Source organism: Chenopodium quinoa, unplaced genomic scaffold (assembly GCF_001683475.1).
Source record: "Chenopodium quinoa cultivar QQ74 unplaced genomic scaffold, ASM168347v1, whole genome shotgun sequence".
NCBI classification, from domain to species: domain Eukaryota; kingdom Viridiplantae; phylum Streptophyta; class Magnoliopsida; order Caryophyllales; family Amaranthaceae; genus Chenopodium; species Chenopodium quinoa.
Window position 1 is genome coordinate 4,456,291 of NW_018742523.1, and position 18,863 is coordinate 4,475,153.

The 18,863-nt window shown below is 33.8% G+C and overlaps 1 long non-coding RNA gene across 2 annotated transcripts; it reads right to left on the reverse strand.

Annotated features, from left to right (window-relative positions):
- Window positions 1–10,355: 10,355 nt before the first annotated feature.
- LOC110720021 lies at window positions 10,356–17,873 on the reverse strand. Of its 2 annotated transcripts, XR_002511248.1 has the most exons (6): window positions 17,481–17,873; window positions 16,217–16,946; window positions 15,988–16,117; window positions 13,843–13,937; window positions 11,126–12,004; window positions 10,356–10,741 (listed from the first exon to the last, which is right to left on the reverse strand). It is a non-coding gene; the product is annotated as an uncharacterized LOC110720021 (long non-coding RNA). The 2 variants fall into 2 exon arrangements; XR_002511247.1 differs by having other exon boundaries at window positions 15,988–16,946.
- Between the last annotated feature and the right edge of the window lie 990 nt (window positions 17,874–18,863).

Genomic DNA, 18,863 nt, shown 5'->3' on the forward strand with positions numbered 1-18,863 from the left:
TTTTTTAGACTTATTTTTTTTGTTGAAAGACTAGTTATCTTATTGATCGATGTTATGATTAATTGCATTTAGCTTAATAAAACAATATAACACATTTCTATATATCATTATATCTACTTTTATTTAGCCTACTGGTCATTGTTATTACATTCCTAAATTATTTAGCTTAATAAATTTTTTTTATTCAAGTTTTAATTGTTTTGTGGAAAGTATAGTTGTTTTGTTGTATTGTTGTGGATGAATTCAAGTTGTGTGGAATTATTTGGAGTGTTTGATTGTATTGTATGTTGTGGGTGAATTCAAGTTATGTGGAATTATTTGGAGTACGTGTTTTGTTGGTTGAATTGTAACAGGTTTCAACCAATTTGACGAAGGGTCATTTGGTAGGATATACACCAAGCTTGTATTCGAATCAAATATTTACAAAAAAAAAAAAAAAATAAATAAAATAAAATAAAAATTACATATTTATTAGTAACTGGCGTAATTTAATGCTAGCTACTAATAGATTTTTTTAACCCAAAAAAAAAACCTATTCGTAACTGGCGTTAGGCTATGCCAGTTATAAATAATACCCTTATTATAACTGGCGTAACTCAATGGTAGTTACGAATAGTATGCTTTCTAACTTGGAAAATAGACTATTTAAAGCCAGTTACGAATAGTATATTATTAGTAACCAACATTAGCCAGTTACAAATAATTTTCACTAGTTGTAATGGTGGCAATAGCAACCAACAATGCCAGTTACTAAAAGTAAATTTCACCAGTTACAAATAGCATTTTTTCCTACCAGTGAATAGAGCTTCTTTGAGAAGAAGCTAAACCAAAACAGCCAATTGAACACCCAAGCAGCAATAAGTAGGTGCTGGCCGGCATTAGGCATAGGACAAATTACTCAAATTGGTGTTTTGTAATTATTTAAATCAATTTATATCACTTGTTGGATTGACACCCATTTACCACAAAAATAAGTAAACTGATATAAATGACCCCGTATAACTAATTTTATTGACTTTAAACCATTATAAAAGTATCAAATTCCTTTCAAATATTCATTTCCTTGCAAATAGTTCTTACAATGTTTGTAAAAAAAAATTATGTTGATGACTGATGTGGAGTAAACCCGAGTATTTAGTACCTTTACTCGTATGTTAATTTTATTCTTTTTTTAAGCAAGTTAGTGTTAATATAACGAGTGATATAAGTTCGTGTCAACATTTACAACATACATTAATATTCGTGTTAATGAGTGTAATTTTGTTTTTTTTGTTTTTTTTTGTTTTTATTTTTGGTACTTTGTATATTAGGTGAGGACCTTAATAGAGAGAGATTATGATAAAATATTGAGTAGGGATTATGAGAAGAGAGAAAATTTATTAAATATGGGTAGACATGTACAAAGCATAGAGCTCATAGAGATAGTGTGCTCCCTATTTTATTTTTTTTAATGCATCAATTTGACTGGCACATGCATGATGTGCCGAGAGATAACTTTGACCATTATTAAGATCTTTAATTGTTTATTAGTAAAAATTGTAACAATATTAGATTATGAGCATAAATAACATTGTAACTAAACTAATGATATATTATATGACAACATTTATTTATAATAGTAAAAAATTATGTCAACGATAGTATGTGAATAGTGTAAAAAAAAAAAAAGTGATGTATTTAAAATAAATGAAGGGAGTATTTATTTTGAAATGGACGAATAGTTATTTTGGAATATATGAAGTATTTTCTTCAAGTATTAAAAAATGCTACGAGTAATATTTCAAAAGTGTATATTTATATTTAAAAAAAAAACACACTATGTTTTTCCTATTAACATTTATTTTCATGTGTTAAAAAAATTAAAAACATAATCAAAACAAAGTTTAATAAATATAACAACAAAATCGAAATAATACGAGTAATTTGGAAGGGAACTAGCATACAAAAATTAGATAAAGGAAAATCCGGTAAAAAAAGAAAAAATCTACGTACGAGTAAATTTTTTTACCGACGTGTATTATTTTTTTTACCGACGTGTATTATAATGTATGGTTGAAGTGTCTAGTTTCTTCTTTTATTATCAATCTTCGTCGTTAAGCTAATGCTTGATTAGGCAATGTGGCACCACATAGACCCACCCACCATTAAACACCATCCCCTAACTTTGAAAAAAAATAAAATCCAAAAAGGAAAGAAAAAGAAAAGTAAAAGCTAGCAACTTTTTAAAGCGTGAAAATGTGCCCCATGTTCATGTTTAGTGGACCCATTAACCCTAATCTTACTCTTTAAATACCCCCCTCCATCAACACAATTCTTCCCTTTTCCCTTCCTAATCTCTCTTCCCACCACATTTCAAAAATTTCCTACCTATTTTTTTCTCCAATCCGGCTCACAAATATGTTGTTTTCCGAAGAATCGGTTCATTTTCGACCGACTTCCTTTGATGATCTCAATGAATTTCTTTCATTTTTCCAAGATGATCTCCCGTCTGGTTTAGCTGGTATAAATCAGGATATATCACGTTGTTATTACAATGAAAACAATGATCGTAAAATTAGACGAATGCTATCAAATCGTCTATCAGCTAGGCGATCTAGATTGCGTAAGAAAAAACACTTGGAAAATTTGACAACCGAAGCAAACCGGTTAAAATCTCTTAACCGGCAATTGAAAAATCGGTTGGACGTGTACACGTTCCATCATAATATTGTTAAGAGAGATAATGAAAGGCTTTATTGTGAGCACATTTTGCTTAAGCAAAGACTATATGATCTTTATCACTCTTTGCTTGGCATCCAGCCAACTAATAACGGTCGTCAATAATTCAAAATTTTTACTATTATATACATTAGCGCTAAAATGAATGTCCAAACTTTTGGCACTTTTTTTTTTTTTTTTTTTTTTTTTTTTTTTTTAAGGGTGAAAACTTTTTTAGTATTCATTTTCTAAGGAGTACGTAGTATAATTTTGAGGTTATTACTTTTTATATTTTATATAGTTAGGAGTTTTCACCTCTAGCTTTTGTACATTAATTTACCAATACTTCCGATTTTAGGAGTTTATGTGTTGTAAATAAATGAGATCTGTGCATTAGATGATTGGATATTTGTTATTTTATAGAGGAACTATGATTAATAAACCATTCATTTCATACGTCAGATTTAGTTTATATTGTTTACTTTATACTGTTGAGATTCTGAAATCTGTATCCATCATTTTCACTCCTATATGTATATTGAGTGTGTTCGTATTAACTTGCATAAAAAATCAAGTTCAAATAAGCTCAAATTAGTTCAATCAATTTTATAAAATTCATCTGTATTTTGTAGTGATTACAATAATTTGATTGTATAATATTTATACAATATCACTCACCAGATGTTACGAGTATTATATAATAACATGTCATTAGATTAAATGATTAATCTCATAACACTATACGTGTTTTATACTCCTAACAATGTGACGTTTATGCAATTTGTATACTTCGTACTTGACATTGATTGTATTAAGTGATTTATATTTAAGGAAATGCTCCATTTGTCCCTAAGTAACTGACACAATTAAACTTTGCATACATACCGATGCACAAGTTTAACCTTATTTTTACATAAGTAAATATTAATGAAAATTGTAAGAAAAAAAAGGTTATATTATAAAACTTTATATTATCCGCAGATGCAAGACTTTGATTTCTCAGTTAAAGTGGTTCACTGTTATAGGGAAGCTAATCGAGCGGCGGATTGGTTAGCCAACTATGGGGTGAATGCGGAGTCGAATTTGGTTCTTTTTGAGGCGGTCCCGGAGAACCTTCATGCTGTTTTACTGGAGGACCTGAGTGGAGTAGTGTGGCCAAGAATGGTTCCAAGAGCTTAAGAAGTGTTTTTTCTTTGAATAAAGCCTTATGGTTAGTAGTATAGTTGTTTTCTTGTTTCTTTGTTGCATTTTTTTTGTTTTGTTTGCTTTGGGGCTTGCTATGCTAATGACATAAAACTATAGTCAAAATTAATATATGAATAGTGAAAAAATCTAACGTAACAGAAAGGAGTTACAAGTAATGTGCGTGGAATCAAATATTAGTAGATTTGTCTTAATACGTATTTCAAAATATTAACTACTAACTTATTCGTAATTAGAATTATTAATGTTTGAAATTACTAATCATAAAAAATCATTAAAGTCAAAACGTCAAGTAAAAAATAAAAAGGAGAATGATAGGAAGAAGTATATTGTTAAAAGTATCAAAATATTTATGTGTAGTATATGTTACTCCCTCCGGTTTTTTTTTATTATAAAGTATTACATTTTAATCGGGACATTATTTTAGGTGATTGAATTTTATCTATGCATCTTGTTTTGCAAATGTTACACTTTGACCGGCTTATAATTATAGGTGAATCAAATGGTTTCAATAAAAAAAAATATGTCAGTGGGGGGTAATTGAGGATTGAAAAATTATAAGAAAAGATTGTAGGGTTAATATTTTATAAAAAAAAAAGGGATGTGAGAAGGAAAAAAATAAATTAAAAGGTAGTAGTTTGAGTAGAGACCATGAGAGGACAGATATATAATAATATTAAAGTGGAATAATTTTCCAAAAATAGAAGTGTAACACCTAAAAACAACGACCACATCTATAAGTGTAACACTTGAAAAAAACGTAGGGAGTAAAAAATGTAAAGAGGTAGCTATGGTATTATTATAAGGAAAAAAAAAAGGTAAGTGTGTTATACTTTGTAGTTTATAAAATAGAGGGAGTACTTCTTTGTTCTATCCTAAATTACTTGTCACTTTCTTTTTGCTCGAAATATGTCCCATATTAGTTTTTTCAGTCCATTTCATTTTTGGTAAATGACTAGTTGTGGGGGCCCCCCAATTTTGTGAAATCAAACGTGAAGTAAAAACATGTAATTTCTTGAGGCTAGGTGAAAAGCTTTTAAAAAGATAGTGTTGGGGTTTATATGCACTGTATGTAGTGTGCATTTGCAATCTTCAATATTTGTAAAATTATTACCGAGTTACTTAAGTGTGATTAACTCTCGTAATGACAAATATGTAATACCAAATTTAACATTTAATTAAAGTAGAGGGAAGTTATTAGAAAGATTATTTATACTATATATATATTAAAAGACGCTCATAATCAAGGATACACACACGTGTCACCCCTCTCTTTCATCAAGAAGATGCCACGTCACTAAAGAGAATTGGTACATGTCAATTAAGAATTTATCTCAGGTCCATTAGAAAATAAATAAGAAGCCATACCATCTTTGCTATCTAATACTTTTGCTTATAGTTAATGTTGGGCTCGAGTTTATTTAATTTTTTTTTTTGTACAAATTATTTTCTTCTACTAAATCTATAATAAAAGTATTTAAGATTATTATAATACATGAATACTATAATATGAAGTAAAGAATATTTAACGTATAAACCCGGGGCATCGCTCGGGCTCAATGCTAGTTTTTTGTTTTAAAAGAAGAATGCGTGATTAATTTTTATTTTAGTAAAAAGGATTGTTCAAAAATTACGTCAATTAATTTGATGTATAAAATGAGCAATCATTATTGTTTGGTAAAACATGAACTAATGTAAAAGATATTAGGAATAAGGCTAAGTGGAAAATCGAAAAAAACCAATCGAAAAAAATGATTGATGATTATTAAAAAACAAAAAAAAAATCTATCTTGGTTTCTAAAATTGGTAAAATTAATATTGGTAAATGAATGAAAGATGTTGATCAATAGGTCAATTTAAAATTTGAACCATCTTGTCGAATTACACAATACATTACTTAGTACATAATTAGTCGAAGATTTAATATTTTTTTTTTTTAATCTTAACATATGTTTATTTAGATCATGAAAGTTGAAGTGGTTAATTAGTAATGAATTTCTTTCTATTAAATTGTGAATTTTTGCTTTAAAAAAGGTGTTCTATGTTTTGTTTATGTCTTGTACAAGATAATTTGATGTTAATTATGTATGCTTTGTGTTTATTCAATGGTAAGTTTGCTTCAAATTGTTGATTGAGGCATATATGTTTTCTATTGTTAAACTAATAAAAGTTGTAACAGTAGCAGCAGATTTATTTGTAATCATATCAATCAAAATGCTTAATGGAAGATTGAGTAATTAGAAGGCCATAAACTAATTAAACAATTGTTATTTGCATATGTGTAATGCTAAAATGAATGTATATTCTTTGACTTAATTTACTTGTAATATACGTACCTAATTTAGGGAGTGTTTTTTTTTTTTAGGGGGTGCTTTTAAAAATAACTTGTAGGTGTAGGATATGTGGTTAGAATTACATATCTATGCAAACTGAATTGTTTATATACATTCCTAATAAAGAATGCTAATTACTAAATACGCTAACTAATTCCCCATTACATTATAGAAGGGGAAAAAAGGAAAATTTTCACATTTGCACTCAAAGGTACTAGCATTATATAATTAGTTCAGTAATAAATTACATAATTTAACACAAAACATTAATTATATACGTTAAGAATTGTCTCTTGAAATGCTTCTCAGCTCTTCCATCATCTATTGCTCTAAAACCTCTATTTCTCTCTTTCCCTGTACACCCCCCCCCCCAAACCTTGTCTCTTTGATCCCTCTTTTTTTAATGACTTTAAAAATTATAGGTTGCAATTGCCACCTCTCGTACCTGACCTTTCCCTGTCTCCCACCAGCCCCTTTTTTTTCCTAGCTTCTCTTTGCTATCTTCCTGTTTTCCTGGCCTTCCTCTATCTTGCTCTCCTGACACTTTTCTCTTTCCCAACCCATCTATCCCTATATCATTTTATCTTTCTCTCTCCCGGACCCTCTCTTTCTCGCTCTCTCTATTTCTCTATTTTTTTCTCTTCTGACTGTTGTCTTTTCTCTTGCCCCTTTTTTTTCTTTCACTCTCTCCTCTTTTTAGCTCAAATTTTTTTCCTAACCCCTATATTTTCCTTTCTCTTCTCTGACTCCTCTCCCCTGGTCCCTTTTTCTATCACTCTCTCTCTCTCTCTCTCCCGAGTCTTGACCCTTCTCCTTTCGCGCAATGCTCTCTCCTCTTCTAGTCTGCCCTCTTTCTATTTAGGCTTGCCTTTTCTCACTCTCCGATCCCTTTCTCCCATGGCCTCTTTCTCTCTCCTAGCCATTTTCTCTTTCTCAACAATCTCTCTCCCAACTCCCTCTCTTTCTCTATGTAAAAAGTGTTAAATATTAGCTATGATTATCTATGTGTTATCAGAAAGGTAGTACATTTCTTTGGATATTTGTAACTTCACTTTTTAGAAAAAGAAAATTAAATAGATTGCAAATATTTTAAAAAGGTTTTATGGGTCAAAGATCTTGTAAAATTCTTTGAATATCTTGTAATTTTACTTTTTGTAAATGAAAATATAATAGATTGTAAAATTATAAATTACCCTTGCTCCCTTCCCCTCGGCCCCCCTCTCTCCCCAGGCCCCTTTATTTCTCCAAGCTTCTCTCTATCTCCCTCTTTCTTCTGGCCTCCCTCTCCCTTTTGCTCTCCCGAGCCTTCTCTCTCTCCCTTTACCACTCCGTCTATCTATATATATCTCTCCCCCCCCCATCCCCTATTTCCCTTTATTGTTCTATTTCTTTCTATTTCAACCCTTATCTTTCTCCAGTGGTCATCTTTCTCATTCTCTCTTTATTTCACTCTATTTTTCTCCCAACTCATCTTTCTCTTTCTATCTATTTCTCTCTTCTTCCAACTCTACTGTCTATCTCTTTCCTGACCACTTTTTTTTTCTCTCTCATGACCCCTCGTTTCTCCTGACTTGCCTTCTCCTAGCCTATCCTCTTTTCTCTTCTCCTCTCCTAGCCTGCCCTTTATCCCTTGCCCCCTTTCTCTCACTTGGCCCCTTTTTCTCTTTCACCTCATCTCTCTTTCTTGACCCTTCTATAACTTCATTCCTTCTCACTCGATGTGTCCTTCTCTCCCTACCCTTCTCTCGCTATCTCTCATGTCCTATTTTTTTTCTCTCTCTCTCTCTCTCTCCCTTTCTCTCCTTCTCCCCTTGCCCTATATCTTTTTCGGCCACTCTCTCTCTCTTTATCTCCCTCAGCTTTCTTCGTCTCCTTTTCCTCTATGTCTCCCACTCCTTCTCCCCCTCTATCACAATTCTACCTTAAGTTTTAATTTTTTGTTCTAAATGTGTTATTAATCAATTTGACTTTCTATACAAAGTATCACATTAATATTAAGTTTTAAGCAAATAAGATCGGCAATTAAGTGACCATATCTCTCTTTCTTTCTCCTTTATTTTATCCTTATCTCCTCCTTCTCTACTTTATAATTTTGCAAAATTTATTTAGATAATCTTTACTTGCGTTTAACTCCCACCCTCATCCCCCAACTCTCACTTGCTCTCCTCTAATAATGTTTCGATGAACCTTGCCATCCTATTTTAGCACGCTTCTTTTCCATCTTCCTCTATATGTTTACAATTAACTTATATGGTTTATTAAATTTTAGAATCTTTTCAAAAGTACTATTTATCTGTTCTTTGATTACATTATAAAAAATAGTCTTCTAATTACAGTTACCTTTATCTCTTTCTCCTTCCTTTGTAGCCATTGTGTCTCTTCTACAATTAAGCACTAAGAATGGTCTCTTAACATGTTTTATTCGTTCTCACCTATTCCTTCCATTATTGTCCCAAACTTCTCCTCTCTTTCTCTGTTTATCTTCCCCTACCTTGTCTACCGGCTATTTCTTTGAAAATTATAAGTAACACTTGTTCACCACTGACAAATTCCTTTCCCAATATGCCCTCTATTCCCCTGGCATGCCCTCTCTTGATTTCCAGTCTCACCTTTTTCCATCTTCCTTTACATTTTAATACTTGACTTATATGATTTTACAAAATTATTTAAAATCTTTTTGAAAAGTACTAATTACCTACTCCTTGATTCCTACTAAAGATGATTCTTTAAAGAGTTTTTCATCGTTTTCTCCTTCCTTTAAACCCATCGCCATTTTACCTTCTTTATTTCATATTCCCATTTTTTTTTCTCCATTTCCTCCTCCATAGCTTCTAAGTCTCTTCCACAATTAAACACTCAAAATGGTCTCTTGAATTGTTTCTCACCTCTTCCTTCCTTTGTTGCCTTAAATCCCCTCTCTCTCTCTCTCTCTCTCTCTCTCTCCCCCTCCCCCCCCCCCCCCCCCACATACTTTTTTTAATGGCTCTGAAAATTATAGATCAAACTTGGTCTCATATCACTCATTCATTCCTTTATTAGCGCGCCCATGAACCTATACTCTTTCTCTTAGTCTCTTTCTTTCTTTCTTTCTAACTTTTCTTGTCCCTATTCCATCCTCTAAAAGGTTTTGAAAATTATAGATTACACTTGCTCCCTTTTCCTCCAACCCCCCCCCCCCCCTTCTCCCTAGTCCCCTTTAGTTTTCTTAGCTTCTCTTTATCTGCCTCTTTCTTCCAGCCTCTTTATCTCATTTTCTCTCGGGCCTTCTCTCTCTCTCCCGGCCCATCTCTTTTTCTCCCAGCCCCTCTTTTCCTTTATTGCTCTATTTCTTTCTCTTTCGCCCCTATCGCTCTCTCGTGGCCCTGTTTTTCATTCTCTCTTTATTTATTTCACTCGGTTTTTCTCCTAACTTCTCTTTCTATCTTTATCTCTTCTTCCGGCTCCTCACTCCCGGACCTTTTTTCTCACTCTCTATCTCTCTCCCTACCCCACTTTCTATCTTTCTCTCTTAACCCCACTTTCTTTCTCTCTCTCTCCTGACCTCTCTCCGCTCCAGGTGTGCCCCTCCTCTCCTCTCCTATCTTGCCCTCTTCCCCTTGGCCCTTTTCTGTCTCTTGACCCCTTTTATCTCTCTCGACCCCCTCTCTCATTCCCGCCCCTTCTCTAATTTGGTTTCTTCTCTCTTGACACATCCCTCTATCCATGCTCCTCTCTCGCTCTCTCCCATGTCCCTTTTTTTCTCTTTCTCTCTCTCTCTCTCTCTCTCTCTCTCTCTCTCTCTCTATCTCTCTCTCTGCCTTACTCTCCCTCTCCCTTTTCCCCTCTCTCTCTCACTCCCTCCCTCTTCTTCTCCTTTTTACCTCCCACTCCCTCCCCCTACATCATGATTCTAAATGTTGAAGTTTTTGTTCTAAATATATTATTAATCAATTTACCGTTCTCTTTTCCCTTCCAATAATTCTTAAATAAAGAAGGAATATGCAATATATATCCTACTTAACCGTTATGTAATGATATAGCAAAGAGAACACTTGTTGAAGCCAATTGTTCTTTATTCTTCCTTTTTTAAAAAATATATATATATATGCTGCCCCTTTTAGAGTCATCGTTATTTACGGCCAATCATACTTTGAAAACATAAATCAATATAAATTTTGTATACAAATTGAAATAGAGAATAATAAAATCCGAATGAAGAAATAATAAACTAATTTTTTTTTTTTTTTTTGGTTTGGTGAGAAGAAATCTAAACATATGATTCAATAGAAGTTCAAACTAAATGAGCTTTATTATCATATATAAAATTCACAAGCTGAAACTTAAAAAACGAAAATTAACGTACAATAACTAACATAGTAGAAATAAATAGATGCTCCTATATCAATTAACAGCTTTAGTTTGAAATTTGAACACTCAACTCCGATTCAATTCTATTTTGTATCTTTAAATCAATCCCCGCTGTATAGAAGAGCTTTTTCTCCTTTAAAGCCATATAAATTTTGTTATCCCTGCAACAACAATAGAATAATCAAAACTAAAGATTTAATTACACAAACATATTAGTAATCTTTAAAAAAAAATCAAGAATGAAAAGTATAAATGTTTTACTGTTTTAGACAATTTAAATTTTGTCGCCATTAAAACTGATTTCTTTAATAATAACATACAAATTGAATCTATTATCCCATTATTTAACTATAACAAAAGACTCTAATCTCCCTAAAATCAAACTAATTAAAACAGGCATTATCTTATTGAAAAAATTCTTTTCAGCTATCGGCATAGAACCTATAATCCCATGAATTATACATTTTTTTAATAAAAAACATTAATTTTAGATCTAAAACTAAATATAATTAATATAACATGTTTATTGCTTGTGTGTTGTATACCTTTATTAGAACCAGATTCAAAGCAGCAAGAAACTCCTTTGCTTGGTAGTCGATGATAGAATATTGGGAGAGGGAGTTTAAAGGAATGACAGTTATGCACAAATTGTATTTCATAAGCAACTGTATTTATCTACAATATAAATCAGACAAATTGTCAGTCTTTCGAGACTATATAGTGTGAATCAGATGAATAGGGAAAAGTGTTTCAATTTCAAAACTCAAAATCAGTTAGAATAAGACCTCTCAGAACAAGGTCAAGAGTTGGCAATGGATACTGAGGCAATTTCTGCATAGCACAAATAGATTAGCTATTAAAATACAAAACATAAATTTAACAACCAGCAATGGCTAGACAAGGTAAGAGAAAAACTTATGAGCTTACTAACAATATGACATATAAACCTTTTTAAGATTGCTTAAAATAGATTTTGATACTTTGATTGCAGGAAAAGATATAATTCTAGCATTTTTTGGTGGAAAGAATTCAAGTTCAAATCAAGATATCTATTAAAAAATCAGAACCTAATTCCTTGTATATAGAATTAACTTCCATAGAAATCAATGCCAAATATTATTATACAAAAAACAATCCCAGCTGTTCTCATGGACAAAATATAATATAAAGAGCTCAGAACTGGAGTTCCATAAAGTCCAAGTAAATAAGAGATAAGCAACCAATGTCTATATATTGAATTATTGTAGTTTCTTATTCCAAACAAGTCCACCGGGTAAAATTGGTCAAGCTTCAGTGGCAGATCATTGGTCAAGGGTTGTGCTTGCTCAAAGCCCACACAGTTCTATAATTTGCACCAGATGTCCAGGAGTGTCCAATGTTATTGCTGCAGCACAAGCTCTTTCAGCCCCAACCTTATGAAGTACCTAAACACAAAATATTAAAGATTTTTAAATGAGAGTATGCAACAAGCCTGAATAGCTTGGAAATTTGTTGTACCTCACGACTTCCAGCATCTCCAAAATATACAGGAAGATCAAGTGCACGGCCAATTGATACATAGCACCAAGTAGTAAAAAGCTCTGTTCTATGATATCCCTTCCCATGGAATTGTCACCCTAAGTTCTTAATTGAAAACACATGATTTGTAAATTTATCACTTGGATAGGACTGTTGTCCCCAAGTTTGGATTTTGAACACAAACCTGTAGTCTCGCAATAGACGATTTAGATCATAATCAGGAAAGAGATCAACAGGTTTGACCCAAAGATCCACAATCCTCTCCAAAACTAAATTCCTGTCCCAAGTTGAAAATACATATCAACAGCAAGCAGTTAATAAAGAGTTACAAACAACAATCCCTTCCTCCTAATTTGGCCCTAAATTCTCCCTTTATGATTAGGAACTATGGCAACAATCCAGAAACTCAAACCCAATTTACCAGCATGATCCACTTAGTTATCAGGCATCCGAAATCACACAAGCATGATTTGAAATCAACTCAAAAAACAGCAATTAGAGTGATAGTCAAACCCAATTCATTGCCACAATTCACTGCCACGATCCACCGCGATATTGAATTCAAAATCTTAGCAGCATACCAAATCACATAAGCATGATATAAAAACAATAGCAACAATCAACTCAATTAACAGCAATTAGAGTTGTACTCAAACCCAATTAACGCCAATTCGCAATAAATCTAATTCACAATCTTAGCAGCATCCCAATTTGCATAAGCATGATTTAAATACAATAGCTAAAACTAACTCATTAACATCAATTAAAAATTCTTAAAAAGTGTACTAATATTAACAACAATTTATATGAAAGCCTGAAAGGTGAGAACTGAAAGAAGTATGGATCATAAACAGGAAAGGGAGTTTTTGTCATTTTTGTTGTTGATTATTTAGAATAGAAAAACTTCACTACTTCTACAAAAAATAGTGGGATCCGAACAAAGCTAGACATATGAAGAATACTAAACCCCATCCAGATTGAAACCAGGGTGATAAAGACTAATCTATTCTGAATTTCAAGGCATTTATCAACATTGCTTTTCCACGCTTCTGTAACAGAACATATAGCGCATGTGTCTTTCCCACACTTCAGACTGAATTTTTTTATGGCTTCATTTTAAGATACACCTTCAGCTAGACCTTAGTCCTTCTACTCTAGTCAAGAGGCATGCCATTTTAACTGAAGAACTTTTTTGAGCTACACATCATTTATGTTGACACCAATTATCATTTAGAATCCTTGCTGGATATGCTAAGTGGATAGGTCTATCTTTACACTCAATTCTTCCCTTTTATGTTTTGTAAACTACTAAGATTTTTCGGTAACCTGACATGACAGTTTGAGGAGCCAAATTGCTTCCCATAATTGAATCTAGTAGACCTTTCATGATCAATAAAACCCTTCTTTAGGAATATGCACAGCCTACTTCTACAATCAGCAGATGGCCATCACATCAACACCTTCAGGAACCAAACCTATCAATTCAAGCATTGAACCAACTTATCTTTGGACATTAAAATCTTTTGAATCTCCTGCAATATCTCACTTGTAATGTCAGACCTCAATTAAACCCACCTAAACCAGATGCTGTTTATCTTTATGAATGTTAATCTTGAATGGTCAATTTCCTGGGGAATTACTATAGTCGGTGGCCTCTGTTAAGCTTGACCAATGACCTACGCACAATATCTATAAATGCACCCATGGCTTTATAATTGATTAGATTCTCAGGAATCATACTGACCTGATAGTGATCACCATGACCAGCTTGTATGATATCTAGTTATCTACAAGACTAACTTTTCTCACACTGCACCTCTTGCAAAGAGCATCAGTCATCTGCAATTTCAAAATTAGAAAAATATTCAAAATTATATGAAAATGATAACATATAACAAAACCAAAAAGGGAAGTTTAAAATTTACTAAGCATTAATAACACCAATTAACATGTAATTTATAATATATTCTCAAACCTATAACATTTTAATAATATATTTAATGCTTATATGGATATATCATTAAATTAATAACCGAGAATTTTATAGTAAGACAAGGAAAAAGTTTGGGCTTAAAAGCAATTAACGCATGGCCGACACTATAGAAATTGACCTGCATTTTTTCTGCCTTCTCAGGCTGATTACAAGTAATCTCCTCTGTAGCTAAACCCTCAAAAACAGAGAACAAACCTCGCAATCAAGCACAACTTACACATCATGATCTTTATAAAGATAAAACATTGACCTAAAGAGTTTTTCAAAAGCTAAGCTAGTGTTCACATTAGAATATAAACTACTGAATCAGATGTATCAACCAGCAAGAGTGTATATAACGCTACTTCAATGGAAACAGACTCATCGCATAAATTTTGTCAATTTCTTGCAGTCACATAAAGAAAAATAACTTATGATGATCATAACCATATGGATTAATGTTGATCAGATGGGACTTCTGGCCATCCATCCACTAATAAAACACTCAATATCGTTATACATTCACTAATGCTGCAATGTTCATGTTTTGATAGTATGTTTTTTTTTTTATACTTGGCTATAGAATCTAATACATCGTACCACAGATGGTCATTTTACAACTCCTTGATCTTTTTTTAAACAGAAATAAAATAAAATCTCCAGCCAGACTATATTCCTCAGACTGTTAAGTGTCTAGGAGTACAGCCAGAAGGTCATTTATACTCCAAAATCTCCAACCAACGAGGTGGATCCATGACCACATAAGCATGAAACTATAAGAGTTGATAGTGGAGTGAAAGGATCATATACCTTGTCTAAAACCTCTTGCAGATGCTTGATACAGCACATATAATACTGGTCATCAGCACAAGGGCCATCAAATTGAAGAGGACTTGGATTTCTGTAGATGTCTTCCATCAAAAACCTAGATGTAAAGGAAACGACAAAATAAACACAACTGATTTCTCCACATATATAAGGTGCAGAAAATCCTATTATTTGTAAAGCATGCTACAAAACCAATTATACCCACTCATTCCATATATAATAATAGGTTATTTGTTATGTATGCTAAAAACCAATTATAACTACTCTGTTTTACAAACTAATATTCATTAGTGCATTAACCCCTCTAATTAACCCTTATTCGGTTATAGAAAGAGAACTATAAGCAGCTTTCATTTAAAGAAATTATTTCCTTCCATACTCAACAATAAGGAGAACAAAATAGCCCACATTTAAGGGTTCCGGTGCATAAATTTATTTGTTGGCACCTAGAAACAGAAGTAAATAACTAAGCAAAATAGCCTACAAGATTAGAGAGCTGTGATGAAATACTGATTTTACCAAATCATAAGTAGAAGAAATCACAATTTTGTTAATTTAATTTTTAACTTCCAACTTTCATATCAAAATCAAACTGAACCCAAGAATCACCTTCGATAAAAGAAAAACAAGATAAATTGAGCACAAATGGGAGCGATTTCTCACGAATTCTAGAGTGAAATATTTAGAAGTTAGATGTGAAAGGGACACAACCTAACATATTATTCCTATAGAAAATAAAATTAATTTAATTGGCAGGTATAATTAATTTTACTTAAATAAATGAAGTCATTATAGACCATGATTTCATTGTCCATTTCATCTTGGCAGGTATAGTTATATCATCTCATTCCAGTCTATTAACATAGCTATTGTATGTGTACATGCAAATTACAGAAATAATGGTCTATACCATTACCTTTAACAAAATTGAAATCAGACATAACAAGCACACAATAACCTCACAAAAACAGAAGTACAATAAAACTCGCAAAATCAACAACAAAAAACGAATAAATTACAAACAAAGAAATCGGAAAATATTCAGGGAACCTAGAAATGAACAAATGAGTACAAAAACGATGAAATTACCAGAAGAATGAAGTCACCGTCGTCTTTGTCTGAGAGCAGAGAGAAAGTGAGGATGAGTTAGAGAGAGTTTGATTTAGACCACTTTGGTGCCTGGATACCTAGGTTTTAATTATGATGCAATCCAAGACATCTATCACATGAAATACATTACCAATCACCAAGTTAGAAACTAAAGAATGATCAAATTCATCAAAGCAATTTAATGTTAAAGTTTGCCAAAATGTTTTACCATTAAAGCGCAACTTTAACTCTGTAACAATAAGATCATAGTAGCTCACAAACACATTCCATCCAAAGATTGATGTTACTCGCATTCAAGAAAAGGTAACCAAAACTATTAATTGACATTTTGATGTAGAAAACAATACAAGACCTATAAACATTAAGGAAGGACTCTAAGTATTAAACAATCTAGAATGAGAGGTGTGTCAGAAGGAGGCCAATCAGAGCCTAAACAAACTTCTTCGGGATATATACTGAAGATATATCTGTTGTAAAGGCTGTGAATTTAAAGGAGACAAAAGCTGAAGTAGTTCCCTCGAGGCCTGCTTGAGAAACCATTTCAAGTGTTTTTTGCTCGCCGGAATAGTTCTTTCTGTATAAAAGAAGACCTGCAAGAATAAAAGCAAGGACAGGCCAGCCACCTCTTTCACAGTGCATCAGCAATACATTTTGCTGTCCCTCCAACGACAGCCAGCTCTCACTGGAGCGCAGGAAGTGGTAAACCATTTCCAGGGGAAGTAAAGGACATTTCTCATATTGACGAGGATATTTCATAACCGTCATATCATAATCAGACAATATATCAGTAATATGACTCCTTCGATCCCCTTCTCTAAAGTTAAACACCATGAATGAGGCATCTGGGTAGTAGTCCTGTAGCTGTGTTACAATACCACCAAGGTATTCTGTGTACTCATCTTCATTCAACACATCCGTGGAGAAGCAGCAATCAAACACTGAAAAGGAACAACGATCCAATTTACCATTGCAAACGAACCCAGCTTAAGATAAACCCTTTTGCAGAATTGAATGTAAAAGAACAATTAAACATGCTCAACTAACAGAAAGAGGCTAACTAAAGAGAAACCAGGTATAAGTTCTTAAGTTCATAAAGTTTCCTCATCCTCATTCTCTTCTAAGCAGAGAAGCAAGAATCCTACACTAATTGAACGACACTTAAAATGAGAACTACATTAAAAGTTCAGGTTACAGAAAACCTCTAATATCTGCAGATATACCCTAACAATCAGCTCTTCGTAGCTAAAACAACGAAAACCGCATCAAGAAGTCGAATGCAAGCGAAAAAACCAGCTCAATTATGCAAGCAGCAAGCTACATCACAATGTCAAATGCCAACAACCTAAAAATGACAATGACATAAAAACCCAGAAATGAAAACCAAATCTAACTCTAACAACCCCTCAGATTGCATCAAAATCGGCATAAATTGAAGCATTTCAACTCAATGATCAACAAAATTAAACACTTACAGATGGACCCGTTTCAAATTCATGTGTGAGCCAGGGATAGGGCAAACATGCAAGCGAGCCTCGAAAATTTCAAGAAGAAACGTCCCCTTGGGGGGAACTATGCCATCCAGGAGCCGCCTGAGCTGGGCACCATAGCGTGGGAAGATGACCAGCAGAACGCCAATGACTACTTTGGCTATTATGAGCCGGCATTCTTAGCCGGCCTCCGCTTCCCTCTCCATGACGCAATAAAGGTCATTCTTCAAATATATGGCTTAGACGTGGGACAGTTGACCCCAAACTCCTGAGTCAACATTTTGGGTTATATCGCCGCTTAGGAGATGCAGAACCTCCATCCCGGCTGGGAGGCTTTTGTAAAGATGCACTATTTGAGCCGTAACCCAGGCGGCCAGCGGGCGTGGTACAAACTGACCACTTACTCGGAATACCTTATGACCTAAGACAAAACGTCTAAGTGATCTGATTGGAAGAACAAGTTCTATCTTGTTTCTTCCCCCAAACGGCGAGAAAATCATGAGTATCGTCATTACAATAAGAAGCCGGAGCTGCTAGGCAAGAAGTGTGCTATGCCCGACATCCCAGACGACGACTGGAGCAAAAATAATAGAGCCGAATTTCTCTGAGGTAACCACCATGCCCCATCAACGGGCAAACAAATAATTGTGCCCAAAAATTGGGTACCAAAGCATGAGTGGCTGAGATATGAGTGCTTTTTGTCCGCCTATGGTCTTAGTACCATGTTTAACAAACGTAAGTCGAATAACCATCCGGCATTTTAATGCCGCCTTATTGCTTTTACACTTTGCTTGTTTGGTGATCTAATAGACAGTTTTTCTTGCAGAAACCGCCAAAGCCATGCTTCCAGAATACAAGACGCTTGCCTTTTCAGCTGCTCAAATAAGGAAGGACAATGCTAAGAAAAAACAGGCCCAGCAGGCGGCCTCCCAGAAGGATCAGGTATGTCCCGTCTCTCATGATCATTCTTCCTTCATACCTATATGTACCGACTGTGCCTGACAATTTATTTTCTTTATCCAAGATGGAGACAAGGGGCCTCCTAGATCATTTACAAAATTGATTAAATGGAAGCCGGAGGACGAGGCCAAAAACTCGGCCAAGTCTAGAAAAGTGTCTTCAACCCAGACGATCCCCACCCTCCCACTTGGGAAGGACCGTATGTCTACTGGCGGGAAGAGCCTAAAAGGTTTTGGGATTGATATCACCAAAAAGCCAAGCGCCTCTGATGCGCTGAAGAGCGGTGTGTCACTCAACGCTGCAAGCGGTTCTACAGCGGTTGTAGGCGTTCAAAGCCTTCAGCCTTTCTCCCATGGTACGGCTGGTCCCTTTGAACTTCCTTGGTCCATGCAGGTCAAGTCACGTTCT